Source organism: Acomys russatus, chromosome 8 (assembly GCF_903995435.1).
Source record: "Acomys russatus chromosome 8, mAcoRus1.1, whole genome shotgun sequence".
NCBI classification, from domain to species: domain Eukaryota; kingdom Metazoa; phylum Chordata; class Mammalia; order Rodentia; family Muridae; genus Acomys; species Acomys russatus.
In genome coordinates, this window is record NC_067144.1 from 16,677,295 (window position 1) to 16,694,036 (window position 16,742).

General features: G+C 41.9%; 1 protein-coding gene and 1 pseudogene across 1 annotated transcript in view; both read left to right on the forward strand.

Annotated features, from left to right (window-relative positions):
* Ubxn7 (UBX domain protein 7) overlaps positions 1 to 16,742 on the forward strand; it is a 50,914-nt gene that overhangs the window by 3,757 nt on the left and 30,415 nt on the right. The window lies entirely within an intron of this gene.
* On the forward strand, positions 8,257 to 8,693 carry LOC127193199 (gamma-aminobutyric acid receptor-associated protein-like 2; annotated as a pseudogene).

Sequence of the window (16,742 nt, forward strand, 5' to 3'; positions counted from 1 at the left end):
CAATATTCTCTTTTGGCTTTCCTGGTACAAGGAATGTACATGTTGTATGAGCAGACATAAAATAACATAGGCAAAGCATTCATACATACAAATTAAAAATAAATAAATCTTTTAAAAAATTATTCATCTAGGCTGTAGTGGCTCATGCCTTTAATCCCAGCCAGCACTCGGGAGGCAGAGGCAGATAGATATCTGAGTTCCAGGACATCCATGGCTATACAAAGAAACCCTTTATCTAAAATAAAAAACAAACAAACAAAGCAAAATTTAAAAGATATGTAATAAGGGGGCTGGAGAGATGGCTCAGAGGTTAAGAGCACAACCATATGGTGACTCAGCCATCTATAATATAATCTGGTGCCCTCTTCTGCCGTGCAGATATACATACAGGCAGAGCATTGTATACATAATAAATAAATACATCTTTATTTTATTTTCTTTTTGTTTTTTCAAGACAGGGTTTCTCTGTGTAGCCCTGGCTGTCCTGGCCTCCAACTCACAGAGATCTGCCTGCCTCTGCCTCCCGAGTGCTGGGATTACAGGCATGTGCCACCATGTGCAGCAATAAATAAATCTTTAAAAAAAAAAAAAGATTGTATAACACTTAGTGTTATATATATCATAGTATTTTTAGGGGAAAATGGCAGGAATTAATTTTCCACTATTGCCACAGCGTTGTTATGTATTTAACATAGTCTTCCTTATTTGAGTATCCCAGGCTGGCTTAGTACTTAGAGTCCTCCTGCCTCTTCCTCCCAAGTCTGGGACAAATGCTTTATTTACTTGTCTCTATATACTGTGGATCATGGTATACATAATAGAGAAGTCAGACAACTGCACTGATTATATCTTAACTATTTTGGTGGTCTTTGTTATGAATTTATGAAGAGCCTACCTTTGTTATCTAAGGCTAGGTAAGAAAACTAGGGTGGGTGAGATGGCTCAGCAGGTGGGAGAGGAGCTGTCTTCTGTGCTTACCTCAGCACGTGCATGCCTGTGCACAAGCACGCACACACATGCACGGGTGATAAAAACATTAAAAAACATTAAAAAAGAGAGAAGTAAGAAAGTAAGTCCTACAAAACGTTGCTTGTGTTTTGAGATGGGGTCTCACATTGCCTAGGCTAGCCTTGAGTTAACTATATAGCAGGGGTAATCTTGAGCTCCTGATCTCCTGTCTACACTTCCCAGGTGCTGGGATTACACTTTTATGCTGCCACATCCAGCTTATGCCATGTTGGTCTTTGAGCTCTGGGCATTACTCAAGTTAGGCAAGCAGTACCAATGGAGCTACATCCCCTGTTCTTGATATTTTATAATTATACCACATTTAAAAATATTTGTAAGCTGGGCTTTGTGGCACACGCCTTTAATCCCAGCACTTGGGAGGCAGAGGTAGGCGGATCACTGTGCGTTCCAGGCCAGCCTGGTCTACAAAACAAGTTCAGGACAGAGAAACCTTGCCTCAGGGGAAAAAACCCAAAACCAACCAAACAAACAAATAAATATATTTGTAGTCATATTGGTTTTCCACCTACTCTCCAGGTTCAACTCTACTTAGTTTCAGAGAGCAGACAGAATTAATTTTCTTTCTTTTTTTCTTTTTGGTTTTTGGAGACAGGGTTTCTCTGTGTAGCCTTGGCCATCCTGGAGTCACTTTGTAGACCAGGCTGGCCTCGAACTCACAGCGATCTGCCTGCCTCTGCCTCCCGAGTGCTGGGATTAAAGGCGTGCGCCACCACGCCCAGCTCAGAATTAATTTTCAAAACACGAAGAAATAATTAGTATTGGATTAATTCTGGGAGAACAGTTTGTTTGTTTGTTTGTTTTAAGGTTTTGAACCCATTAACAGCAACCTTGGACTGCTGTCTAGATATATATATATATACATACATGTATACACACACATACACACACACACAAATGTATACATATAGTCAGAATAACTCGAGAGGTAAAAAGACATTATAGAAAAGCTGGGCACAGTGGCATGCACCTGTAACCCTAGCACTTAGGGAGGCAGATGCAGGTTGGGTCTACAAAGTGAGCCACGGCTACACAAATAAACCCTGTATTGAAAAAAAAAAAGTCTAGAGTAGGTAAGAAATAAAGCCAGACACAGAGGCTCATATTGTAATCTCAGCACTTGTTCATAGCTGCTGTCTGTTGTATAGTGAGTTCTAGGTTGAACTGGGCTGCATAAGACCCTCAACCAATCAAGAAGCAAAGAACAGGTAAAAAATTAACTAGTAATCAAAAAATAAGGATAAATGTACACTAGAAAGTAGGGGCTCTTGCAGCATGTGTTGCCACAGGCCGCTAAAGTAAGAAAGTTCAAGCTAAGCGGTAATGGTGCACACCTTTAATCCCAGCATCCAGGAGGTAGAGGCAAGTAGATCTCTGAGTTCGAGGCCACCCTGGTCTACAGAGAGAGTTCCAGTGCAGGCAGGGCTGCATAGTGAGACCTTGTCTTTAAAAAGAAAAAAGAGGAGGGCTGAGTAAATGGCTCACTGCTTAAAAACACCAGCTGCTGTTTCAGAGGACCTGGGTTTTATTTCTAGCACCCACCTGGTCACTTATGGCTATCTGTAACTCTAGTTCCAGAAGATCTGACAGCGTTTTCTGGCCTCTGAGGGCACTAACCATGTGCATGGTACCCAACATACATGCAGGCAAAACATTCATATATATAACTTTTTTTTTTTTTTTTAGGGAGGGCAGAGACAGAGTCTCTATATAGCCTTGTTATCCTTGAACTCAACTTTGTAGGCCAGGCTGGCCTTGAACATCAAAAAGATCTACCTGCCTCTACCTCTAGAGTTCTGGGATTAAAACCATGCCCAGCCCTGAAATAAACTTACAAAACTGGAGGCGGAGAAGAATATAAGAGGCTTCTAATGAAGACTTTAAAGTTATTTACTTAAGTATGTGCATGCCTGTGTTTGTGTTCTGAAGGCAGAAGAGGGTATCAGATCCCCTGGGACTTAAGTGAATTTCATGATATGGGTGGTGAAACCAAACTCCACTTCTCTGTAAGAACAGCAAGTGCCTTTAACTTTCTGAGCCTTCTCTCTAACCGCAGACATTTTCATAGAGCTTTGTGCCTACCAGGCATTTGTAAATTTGAAAAAGGTACAGAATCTCATTGTAGAAGAGACCTTAGTTTACTATTTCTCAAAAACTGTTGAATGAGTAGATTACTAGTGTTACTACTTGAGATGAGGTTCTTACCAAATAGCCCTGGCTGGTCTGGAACTCACTGTGTCCATGAGGATGGCCTGGAACTCAGAGATCTGCTCAAGTCCTGGACATACACCACCATACCTGGGTTGGATATTTATTGTAACGTTAGAAACATTGGTGTGATTAGTATTTGGCTTTGTGGCCAATTTCCATTCATGTTTTCTGAATATTTCTCTTGGGTTGGTATTAAACTATGATTGAGAGCATTATGTAAGGAAATGTTGCCATGATCTTGATATTAAAGGAAAATCCCTGGTTTTCTAGTTACTATCTCAAAAGATAATAATGAAGTTTGACCCTCTGCACCTGTCCCCCCCCCCCAAAAAAAATCACATGATAGGTGAGATGTTCCAGGCTCTCATCCTGGCACCAGGAAGGTCTGAGTTCCAGGCGAACCAGAGTTACAGGATGACATCTTGTATTAAAAACAAAAAGAAGGGGGTGGAGAGATGGCGCAGCAGTTAAGGGCACTGTTTGCTCTTCCAAAGGTCCTGAGTTCAATTCCCAGCAACCATATGGTGGCTCACAGCCATCTATGAGATCTGTTACCCTCTTCTTGCATGCAGGTGTACATGGAGGCAGAACAGGTATATATAATAAATAAGTAAATTAAAAAAAAGAATTTCCTTTTTAAAACCCGGAAGAGACATTTCTGACAGGAAACATGTGCAAAGGCTTGGAGGTGAGAGGGTGAGAGAAGAGACAGCAGGTCTGGGGATTGATGAGAATTCCAAATGAATAAGGCATAGCTGGTAGAGAGATACAGTAAGTACAGCTAAAAGAGCCTTGTAAGCCACTTTAGGGAATCTCAGCTTTATTATTGTTTTTTGTTTTGTTTTGTTTTTCTTTTTTGAGATAGGGTTTCTCTGTAGCCTTGGCTGTCCTAGACTGGCTTTGTAGACCAGGCTGACCTCAAACTCAAAGTAATCCACCTGCCCCTGCCTCCCAAGTACTGAGATTAAAGGCGTACACCACCACACCCAGCAATAATAATCTTTTTCAAGGCAGGGTTTCTCTGTGTAGTCTTGGCTGTCCTGGACTTTGTTCGTAAACCAGACTGGCCTTGAACTCACAGCAATCCTCCAGCCTCTGCCTCCCGAGCACTAGGATTAAAGGTGTGCGCCACCAAGCCTGGCCGGCTTTATTATTTGTTTGGGCTTTTTAAAGAAAGAGCTTCTTAGCATAGTGGAGAAGAGATGCCAGACACCTGTTGCATCAATACAAGAAATGTTTTACAGTAAGGAACAGAGAAAAATGAACTTTAAAAGACACAGAAAGAGGGCTGGAGAGATGGCTCAGAGGTTAAGCACACTGACTGCTCTTCCGAAGGTCCTGAGTTCGATTCCCAGCAACCATGTGGTGGCTCACAGCCATCTATAATGTGATCTGATGCCCTCTTCTGGACTGCAGGTGTACATGAGACAGTGCACTGTATACATAATAGTAAATAAATAAATCTTAAAAAAGACAAAGAAAGAGCTGGGTGGTAGTGGGATATACTTTTAAGAGGCAGAGGCGGGTGGATCTCTGAATTTGAGGCTTACCTGGTCTACAGATTGAGTTGTAGGACAGCCAAGGCTGTCCTACATAGAGGAAAGACCCTGCCTCATTGGGCATGATGAGGTATGCTTCAATCCCAGCATTTGGAGGCAGAGGCAGGTGGATCTCTGAGTTCGAGGCCAGCTTGGTCTACAAAGAGAGTCCAGGACAGCCAGGGCTACATAGCGAAACCCTGTCTCACCCTCCCCCCCCCCCCCCCTGCCACACACACACAAAAAAGAGTTTGGGAGATAGCTCATTTATGAAACTACTTGCTGCAAAAGCATGAATTCCATCCTCAGGACCTAGGTAGGACCTAGGTAAAAATGTCAGCATGCTTGTTATCCCAGGGCTGGGGAGAGACAGACAGATATAGATCCTTGGAGCTTGCTGGCCAGCCAGCTGATAGAGGGGTCTAATGAGATTCCCAGTCTCAGAAACAAACAAAGCCACACAAAACCAACCAAACAAAACACAAGTAGATTGTCATTGAGAAGCAAAACCTAGGGGCTGGAGAGATGGCTCAGTGGTTAAGAGCACTGCCTGCTCTTTCAAAGGTCCAGAGTTCAATTCCCAGCAACCACATGGTGGTTCACAAAACCATCTATAATGTTATCTGATGCCCTCTTCTGGTGTGCAGGTGTACATGCAGGCAGACCACTGTATACATAATAATAATAAACAAAAATCTTTAAAAAAAAAAAAAAAAAAAAGAGAAGCAAAACCTAAAGTTGGCCTCTGGCCTCCACACACAAGTAAACATACACATTTATTTCCCTCTTTTCTCTTTCTCTCAGTAGAATAGAAAGAAAATCTTAGTTTTCTGTTGTTGTGAGAGTCTGGAAGATCTTGCCAGTGGGTCACGTCTGTAATGCCAACACTGTGGGAGTCAGAGGCAGAGGATCTCTGTGAGTTCCAGGCCAACCTGGTCTATAAAGCAAGTTCAGGACACAGAGAAACCCTGATTAAAAAACAAGTCTGGAAGAACTCAGAAAATCGTGATCCATTTATAGGTCATATAACCAAGGAAACAGCTCAGAGAAGTAAACTGACTTGGGTTATACCTGTCTAGATCAGTTTTGAGGCCTTTTTCACTACTTTTCCCAGGCTGGCCTTCAACTCTATGTAGCTGAGGCCGGCTTCAAATTTAGAATCTTCCTGCCTTTTCCTCCTGAATAGCTATTGACAGAAGCAATCTATGGAAGGAAGGCTTTGTTTTGGCCCATAATTTAAGAGTATAGTCTATTGATAGAATGGCATGGTGCTAGGAGCATAAGTCAGAATGAATCTTGGACACTCTTGCTTTTTTGTTTTGTTTATTTCAAGACAGAGTTTCTCTGTGTAGCCCTGGCTATCCTGGAACTCTCTTTGTAGATCAGGTTGGCCTCAAACTCACAGAGATCCACCTGCCTCTGTCTCTTGAGTGCTGGGATTAAAGGCGTGAGCCACCACCGCCCAGCTATTCTTGCTTTTTTATTTAGTGCAGGACCCCAGCCCTTGGCATGGTGCTACCTACATTTAGGTTGTGTCTTCTGTCTGTCCTCAGTTAAACTTCTCTGGAAATGCCATCAAAGATACCTAGAGGTGTGTCTCCTAGATGATTCTGAATCTAGTCAAATTAGCAATGAAGAAAAACTATCACACCTTATGCAGATTCCTACAGGTTTACATATACATGAATAAGTAAAAGATGGTGCCAAAGAGCCAGGCTCAGTGGCACACTCCTGTGATCCTAGCACTCAGGGAGGCAGAGGCAGTTGGATCTCTGAGTTTGAGGACAGCCTGGTCACCAAAGTGAGCCCAGGACAGCCAAGGCTACACAGAGAAACACTATCTCAAAAAACAAAACAAAACAAACAAACAAAAATCCTGCCAAATTGTTTCCCTTCCTTGCCTATTTGCATTCCCCTGAGCAGTACAGGAGAGTTCTAGTTCTCTTCATTCTTGTAAGCACTTTGTATTTTAAACTTCCTTATAAAGCTCTTTCTGTAAGTATGTAATAAGTGTAATACAGTTGTGCCTTTAATTTGCATTTCCCTAGTGACTATTGTTATAGGCCTCCCCCTGCCCCCTTGAAACAGGGTTTCTCTATGTCGTCTTGGCTGTCCTGGACTCCTTTTGTAGACCAGGCTGGCCTTGAACTCACAGTGATCCACCTGCTTCTACCTCGAAAGTACTGTTTTTTTGTAGCAGCTCTGGCTGTCCTGGAATTTACTCTGTAGCTCTGTAGACCAGGCTGGCCTTGAACTCACAGAGATTTTCCTGCCTCTGCCTCCCAAGTGATGGGGTTAACGATGTGTGCCACCACCGCCCGGCTAGTGATCTGTTCTGGCTCGGTCTGCCTTCACCTGTGTGTAGCTTCTCTCTTCAACCTCTCTGTAAAACTCTCCCGGTAAAAACTGCCTTTGAGCCGGGCGGTGGTGGCATACGCCTTTAATCCCAGCACTTGGGGGGCAGGCGGATTTCTGTGAGTTCAAGGCTAGCCTGGTCTACAAAGTGAGTCCAGGACAGCCAGGGCTACACAGAGAAACCCTGTCTCAAAAAACCAAACCAAACCAAACCAAACCAACCAACAAAACAAAAAAACAAAAACAAAAAAACCTGCCTTTGACTTCCCTAACTGTACTGTCAGAAACTCAGCTCCACTGCACTGCCTCTCAACCAAACTGTCTAGAACACTGCCTCTGTCTCCTCAGTTCTGGGATTAAAGGTGTGCCACCACACCTGGATTTAAACTTTTCTTTCCTTGGAAACTTTTCAGGCTGGTCTTGAACTCAGAGATCTGCTTGTCCCTGTCTCCTGGTATTAAAGGAATGTCTGTATTCCAGGCAGAGCAGCCATGTTATTAGATTAAAGTTCCTCTGCAATACTACCTTCTAGTCACTGGAGGTTTGCTCCCTGTGGCAGTGAAGGACTGGCCTTTTCTAACCAGACTTACTTGTTTCCTTTCTTTATTCATACTAAGTGTAGTTTTGGTATACACATTTATAAGAAGAAGTTTTATTGTTACTTATTTACCTTACTAGTCTCAGAAAGAGGAACCTATTAGCTCAGTCCAACATGATTTGCAGTTAAAAGCTAGCCTGAACTACATAATGAAACCTTGTCTTAAAACAAAAACAAACAAGGCCTGGAGAGATGGCTCAGAGATTAAGAGCGCTGGCTGCTATTCCAGAGGTCCTGAGTTCAATTCCAAGCAACCACATGGTGGCTCACAACTATCTGTGATGAGATTTGGTGCCCTCTTCTGGTATGCAATGTACATGCAGGCAAAACACTGTATAATTAATAAATAAATACATCTTTAAAAACAAAAACAAACAAACAAAAATGAGCAAAAGCTTTGTACTGAAACTGAAAATCTCCAGGGTTGAAGACTGGTGAGGTTAAGGTTTAAATTATGAAGGTTTCAGTTTTTCGGTTGTGGTCACTTCACTGAAGTCTGTGGCTCTTGAGTTGCCTTCTCCTGCCACCATGAAGTGAATGTTTAAGGAGGACCACTCACTGGAACACGTGTGTGAAATGCAAAAGATCAGAGCAAAGTACCGCAGCCGGGTTCCAGTGATCATAGAAAAGGTCTCAGGCTCTCAGATTGTTGGCACTGACAAAAGGAAGTCCGTGGTTCCTTCTGACATCACTGTGGCTGGTCCATGTGGATCATCAGAAAAGGGATTCAACTTCCTTCTGAGAAAGCCATCTTCCAGTTTTTGGACAAGACGGTCCCACAGTCCAGCCTAACTATGGAGCAGCTTTATAAGAAGGAAAAAGATGAAGGTGGATTCTTGTATGTGGCCTACAGCAGAGAGAACACATGGCTTCTGAGGGCCAGTGCTGGGCTAGGTGCACCTTTCCTGCTTGTGTATCCTGTAACTAACCAGCTGTTTTCCGTTACTCTTCCAGAGTCTCCATAGACCTACTAGTGCATTTGTAACTGCATTTAATTCTTTATATATCGGAAGGCTTTGTTTCCTTAGACAAGTAAAACTACCACACAGAGTTCTATTTTCAGTTTTCTTTTTGTGCACTGTCTTCATGGCTATATGCTCCAGAGAACCAGTCCTTTGAGAATGGAGGTAGGTAGGTGTGGTATAGGAGTAAAAAGGAGGGCATGCTGCATTGTTCTGGGTTATGTCTGAAGTGTTAGATGGCTACGTTTTGTTTTTGTTTGTTTGTCTGTTTTTTAGTTTTTCTTTTCTCTCTTTCTTTCTTTTTTCCTTTGGAGACAGGATTTCTCTGTAGCTTTGGCTGTCCTGTACTAACTTTGTAGACCAGGCTGGCCTGAAATTTACAGAGATCCACCTGCCTCTGCCTCCCAAGTGCTGGGATTAAAGGCATGTCCCACAACCACCTGGCTTTTTTTGTTTTTTTCAGACAGGGTTTCTCTGTTTAGCCTTGGCTGTTGTGGACTTAACTTTGTAGACCTGGCTGGCCTCAGACTCACAGAGATCTGCATGCCTCTGCCTCCTGAGTGCTGGGATTTATAGGCGTGCGCCATTATGCCCAGCCTAGTTTCCAGGATCTTTATGTATATAGAGAAATACACATTCCATTGCTTATGTGAAGAAAAATATATATGTAGTATATTTTCTCATTGTTATTGAGTATAGAAACGGGGCATGCAGATTTTAGAGATCATAACTTTGTTTTTTTAGACAGGAGTTCTATGTGTCCCTGGCTATCCTGGAACTTGCTCTATAGACCCAAAACTCAGAGTTTGCCTGCCTCTACCTCCTGAATGCCGCGATTAAAGGCATGCACCACCACTATCCAGATTGATTCTAACTTTTAAGTTTTGTTTTTGTTTTTTTGATTATTTTTTAATCTTTTAAATTTTATTTATTATGTATGCAGTATTCTGCCTGCATGTGTGCCTTCCACCAGAAGAGGCCACCAGATCTCATTATAAGATGGTTGTGAACCACCATGTGGTTGCTGGGAATTGAACTCAGGACCTTTGGAAGAATAGACAGTGCTCTTAACCTCTGAGCCATCTCTCCAGCCCCCTGATCGTTTGTTTGTTTGTTTGTTTGAGACAGGGTTTCTCTGTGTTATCTTGGCTGTCCTGAACTCACTTTGTAGACCAGGCCTGCCTCTGCTTCCGCCTCCCAAGTGCTGGGATTAGCGGCGTGCCCCACCACACCTGGCCTAACTTTTAATTTTTAAATTTATTTTATGTACATTGTGTTCTGCCTGCTTGTATGTTTGGAACTGGAATTACAGACAGTTGTGAGCTGCCATGTGGGTGTAGGGAATTGAACCTGGGTCCTTTGGAAGAGCAGCCAGTGCTCTTAACTGCTGAACCATCTCTCCAGCCCCTCATCCTAACTTTTATATCGATCTCCAGGTACTTAAGTTTCTTTTTGGTTACTTTTAGGGCTTAAACTTTTCCACTGGTTAAACTCCCTCCTCTTTAAAAACTTCTGTGTTAGTTTTACTTTATGTGCATGAGTGTTTTGCCTCCTTGCATGTGTGTATGTGTATGTGTCCTGCTAGTATGCTTGGGGGTTTCAGAGATCAGAAGAAGACATCTGAGTCCCTGGAACTAGAGTTTCACAGAGTTGTGAGCTGCCATGTGGATGCTGGAAACTGAACTCAGGTCCTCTGCAAATGTTCTTTTTGTTTGTTTGTTTTTTGAGACAGGGTTTCTCTGTGTAACCTTGGCTGTCCTGGAACTCTATAGATCAGGCTGGCCTTGAACTTAGAGATCTCCTGCCTCCCAAGTGCTAGGATTACAGATGTGCCCCGCCGCACCCCCCTCCCTTTTTTTTTTAAGTTTGAGAATCTTTCTTTCTTTCTTTCTTTTTTTTTTTTTAACAAAACCCTCGGTACATAGCTACATAAAGCAGTATACAATAAAATATTTATTGCTAATAAATTTAATTATTGAGACAAAAATAAATCCAGGCTGACCTTGCATTTACTATAACAGAACATGAGCTTGAAATTCTGATCCTCCTGCCTCTACCCTCCAGTGCTGCGATGGCAGGTTTGTGTCACTGTCTTAGTTACTTTTCTATTGCTGTGATGAGATACCATGACCAAAACAACTTATTTTTTTAAAAAATTATTGGGACTTAGGGCCTCATAGAGTTAGTTTAGTTCATGACTATCAGGGTGGGGAGCATGACAGTAGACAGGTAGGCATGGTGCTAGAGCAGAAGAAGCTAAGAACTCACATCTTGAGACCATTGTGTGAGGTGGAGTAGGGTTGGAGGAGAGAACACTAATGGGGAATGTTGTGGGCTTTTGAAAGCTTAATGCTCTCCCCCAGTGACATACTTTCTAATCCTTCCCAAACAGTTCTACGAACTGGAGACCAGGCATTCAAATATATGATTTATTGTCATTCAAACCATCAATCACCATGGTTAGTTTTATGTGGGGCCAGGTATCAAACTCAGGGCTTAGTGCTTGCTAGGAAAGCACCCTATGTCCTCAGCCCAATAATTTTTTATTATTATTATTATTATTATTATTATTATTATTATTATTATTATTATTATTATTATTATTATGACAGGGTTTCTCTGTGTAACGGCCCTGCTGTCCTGGACTCGCTGTGTAGACCAGCCTGGCCTCGAACTCACAGTGATCCACCTGCCTTTGCCTCCTGAGTGCTGGGATTAAAGGCGTGCACCACCACGCCTGGCAATAATCATTTATTTATTATGTATATAGTGCTCTGCCTGCAAGTACATCTGCGGGCCAGAGGAGGGCATCAGATCACAATATGGCTGTGAGCCACCATGTGATTGCTGGGAATTGAACTCATGACCTCTGGAAGAGCTGTCAGTGCTCTTAACCGCTGAGCCATCTCTCCAGCCCAGCCCAAGAATTTTAATTCATTATTATTATTGTTGTTGTTGTTGTTATTGAGACTGTGTAGCCCTGGCTAGCCTAGAACTCACTATGTAGATCAGGCTGGTCTCTAACTCAGTGCTGAGATTAAAGGTGTCCAACACCTGCCAGATCTTTGTGTGTCTGTGTTGAGGCTGAGTGGTGGTGGTGCATGCAGTGTGCTTATAGAGGTCAGGTGATAATTTTCAAGAATTGGTTTTGTCCTTTCACTGTGGGTTCCTGGGATCTATATCATGTTATCAGGCTTGCTTAACAAGTACTTTTACCCACTGAAACATCTTGTTGTGCCAAGACATTTATTTTAAAGCAGTCCTTTGGTATACACACATTTTTCCAATTATTTAATATATTTGCATAATGTTTACTTTTTACATAAAGATATCTTGGATGAAAAGTTAATACTATAGGATGTAAACCATCTTCAGTGCTTTTCAGAGTTGGTCAATATTTTGATTTCATGACAATGCTGCTTCTCTAAAAATACATGATGGCAGAAGTATGTATATTGCTACTTTAGAAATCGATGGAGGGGCTGGAGAGATGGCTCAGTGGTTAAGAGCACTGACTGCTCTTCCAGAGGTCATGAGTTCAATTCCCAGCAACCACATGGTGGCTCACAACCATCCACAATGAGATCTGGTGCCCCCTTCTGGCCTGCAGTACATGCAGGCATAGTACTGTATATATAATAAACAAATAAATATTAAAAAAAAAAAAAAAGAAATCGATGGAAATTTTATCGTAATCTCAGGACAAATTTTTTAGGAGATAGACAGTCCAGAGTGTTGACATGTTGCTTGAGGATTGACTTAACTTTCTCATTTTGCCTTTATTGTTTTTATTATTCCTCGATTTATTTGTCTAGCTCAGGTTTACCTCAAAATTTATCTGCCTTTTATTGTTAGAATTACAGGTGTATGCCACCATGCCTCGCTCATGCTGTCTTGTTATAGAACAGAAAATCCCAGTCTTCTATTTTTACCAATAGACTCGGGAGCCAGATGCTGGGGTGAAAGCCTGCTAGCCCAGAGAGGCAGAGAAAGAACCCAGCTGACTTTCCTATTCTACTGACATCCCAGAAGGAAAAAGGCCCTTCTACTCAGCTCATGTACCAGATGGAAAAAGGAAAAAGCCCAAAATCCAAAGCTTCTCCACAGTCTTAAATACGCTTCTCTGAAAGTCCGTACTTTCTTGCTTAATCCCTGTCAGCTGATTTCTAGGTTGATTTTATTTGGCTCTTGGATTTTTGTTGGTTTGTTTTGTTTTCAAGCAGGGTTTCTCTGTGTAGCCTTGTCTGTCCTGGACTCACTTTGTAGACCAGGCTGGCTTGGAACTCATAGAGATCCACCTGCCTCTGCCTCTCCAACTTAGCTTTTGAATTGGAGATGTGTGCAAGGGCTGAGCCAAAACCACAAGTACTTAGCCAAAACCACAAGTACTTGTTTACAGTAAACAGAAAGCTCTTGGGTTAAAGGTGTGTGTTGGGGTTGAGCCACTCCACAACTTGAAACAGTTTTTTACAGTTCACAGTCTCAGGGTTCACAGTGGGATCAAGTATCCTGCAACATTGTTTTATTTTATTCAGAATTCACAAATAAAGTGTCATTGGAATTGTGGTAAGGAGTACGGTGGTGGGAAGGTATACAAATTTGTATACAATAGTCATTTGTTGCTTGAACTCTTTTCTTCTTCCTGTTTGAAGTGGAGTTGCATTCTGTAGTGCAGGATAGCTTTGATCCTGCCTCAGCTTCCTGGCTAAGGACAATCTTGTATATTTTGTATGCGGTTCAAGAGAAATTATGATTTTACTAAAAAAAGAATTGGTAGAGAATCACATGTATATATCAAGGGTACTGGCTCAGTGGGTAAAGACACTTGCTCCTAAGCAGGATGATCTGAGTTCAGTCTCTGACTTACTTGGTCGAAGGAGAAAACTGACTCCTGAAATTTGTCCTTTGATCATACTGTGACATGCACACACCTCATACACACAAGATAAATTTTAAGATGGGAAAAAAAAAGTAGGGCTAGGCATAAATAAACAGTGTTTAAAAAGGGTATCAGTGTATTTTTCCTTGAGAACCCCACTCTTAGGTGTTTGTTCTTTCTTTTTAAAGATTTATTTATTATGTATACAGTGTGCCTGCCTGCCAGAAGAGGGCACCAGATTTCGTTGTAGATGGTTATAAGCCACCATGTGGTTGCTGGAAATTGAATTCGGGACCTTTGGAAGAGTAGCCAGTGCTCTTAACCTCTGAGCCGTCTCTTCAGCCCCACAGGTGACATTTCTTACTTTGCATTAATAAAGTTACATTCACTCTGGTTTAAACCTTTTTTCAAAAAGGAGCATGACCAAGAGCAGAGTTCTTGAAACAAGTTTGTAGTAGAATTTTAGGAGTGGGCATAGAAAAAGTTGAGTAAGAGTGATCTCCTTAGATAAACCCTAGGACTTGCTGCTTGATGGTATGTTCATAGTTGAGGGAGGATGAACAGTCTCAGAAAGCTGAAGCTTAGCAGCCCGCTGTATCTTTGACTTGATTATTTCCTGAGGGAAAAAAATGTTTTTTGATTTTGTTTTTCGAGACAGGGTTTCCCTGTGTAGCCTTTGTAGACCACGCTGGCCTCAAACTCAAAGCGGTATACCTGCCTCTGCCTCCTGAGTGCTGGGATTAAAGGCGTGCACCACCATGCCCGGCCTGAGAAAAAAATTTTTTTAATAATTATTTTTATTTTATGTACATTGTTGTTTTTGACTGCATGTATGTCTGTGTGATGATGTAAGATCCCCTGGAACTGGAGTTACAGACAGTTGTGAGCTGCCATGTGGCTGCTGGGAATTGAACCTGGGTCCTTTGGAAGAGCAGTCAGTGCTCTTAACCACTGAGCCATTCTCTAGCCCCTTCCTGAGTAATTCTTGACCTTGAAGAAATATTTGTTTTCCAGCTTACTATGAAGGACATTACAAAGGCTACACATTGATTCATTAGATTCATAGGGTGACATGGAACTTCTACACTTGGAGGTAGACATGCCATCCTCCAAGAACCTCACATTTGGTTTTTTGAGAAGCTCTCTGAAGGCTGTTATTACTGGTTTTTACAGAGATTTCATCACATATTTATTGGTTAATCTTTAGTACTGCTACCCTTTCCTAATCTGCCTTGATCTTTCAGGTGATCATATTCCACCCTGAAAGCTGCCAGAGGCTTCCAGCCATTAGTCAGCCTCAATTGCATACCTTAAGACACTGGTTTGAAGATTCCAAGGATTTTTAGAATTGTATGCTAGGAAATGGGACTTAAGGTCAATGAATTTCATGTTATGCCACACGAAAGAAAATTCCATATTCCTTCAGTTTTCTCCTCCCCCCATAAAAGATGTTTATTTTTCAATTAAAATGTAATTGGTTTAGCCAGGTGTGATGGCTCAAGCCTTTAATCCCCTAGCACTCAGGGTTAGGGTTAGGGTTAGGGAGGCAGAGGCTGGTCTCTAAATTGAGTCCAAGACAGCCAAGGCTACACAGCAAAATCTTGTCTCAAAAAAACCAGGGGAAAAAATAGATTTTGTTTGTTTGTTTGTTTTTTGTTGTTGTTTTTTGTTCTTTTACACAGGGTTTCTTTTTGTAGTACTGGCTGTCCTGGAACTAGCTCTGTAGACTGGGCTAGCTGTGAACTCACAGAGACTCACCTGCCTCGAGAGTGCTGAGATTATAGGGGTGTGCCGCCACCACCTAGCAAAAATTAATTATTTTTTAACTCTGTGGTGTGTGTGTGTGTGTGTGTGTGTGTGTGTGTGTGTGTGTGTCTGTTGTCCTGCATACACAAATCACAAGACAACTTGAAGGAGTGGTTCTCTTAGTCTGCCATGTGGGTCCCAGGCATCAATCTCAGACATGCCTTTGCCTACTGAGCCATCTTGTTGATCCTCATGAAATAATTTTATTAAGTTTCATTTTTTGATTTATATCTTAGATTTATATTTTTATGAGCTAGCAGAAACTGCTATAGCTACTTTTTAAAAAAAAGATTTATTTGTTTATGTATATGAGTGCTCTATCTGCATGTATACCTGCATGCCAGAAGAGTATATTGGATCTCATTATAGATAGTTATGAGCCACCATGTGGTTGCTGAGAACTGAACTCAGGACCTCTGGAAGAGCAGATAGTACTCTTAACTTTTGAGCCATCTCTCCAGCTTGATCGCAGCCATTTTAAATTATCTTTATATTGTTTAAGATACAACTCTTTTTAAATTGTGTGATTCTCTTTATTGGAAAATTTCTGTCAGAAACATTGAAAAGATTTTTAGTGGTTCTGGTTCTTTTTTTTTTTTTTTTTTTTTTTTTTTTTTTGGTTTTTCAAGACAGGGTTTCTCTGTGTAGCCTTGGCTGTCCTGGACTCACTTTGTAGACCAGGCTGGCCTTGAACTCACATCGATCCGCCTGCCTCTGCCTCCCGAGTGCTGGGATTAAAGGCGTGCGCCACCACGCCCGGCTCCTCATTTTTCTTTAGTATATTATCTAGTGAACTAAAGTGCGAAATAGTTATTTCTCCTTTTGATTTGTTTTGTTTTTTGAGACAGGGTCTCCATGTCCTGGCATTTTCTATATAGCCTTTGAACTTACAGAGCTCCACCTGCCTTTACTTCTCAAGCACCACCACGCCTGGCCTGGTTTTTTGTTTGTTCGGTTGGTTGGTTTTTTGTTTCTTGTTTAGTTTTCAAGACAAGGTTTCATTGTGTAGTTTGGCTGTCTTGGACTGGCTTTGTAGATAAGGCTGGCGTCAAACTCAGCGATTCACCTGCCTCTGCCTCCCAAGTGCTGCGGTGCACATACATACATGCATGTATGGAAGAATTCCATATCCCCCCTCCCATAAAAGGCACAGGTATACGTGCAAGCAAAACATTCATACACGTATAAATAATAAATAAAAAGCATAGTATTGAAAAAAATCTGTTATAAGCCAGGCCGTGGTGGCTCACATCTTTAATCCCAGCACTCAGGAGGCAGAGGCAAGTAGATCTCTGTGAGTTCCAGGACAGCCTGGTCTACAGAGTGATTCCAGGACAACCAGGACTATACACAGAGAAGTCCTGTCT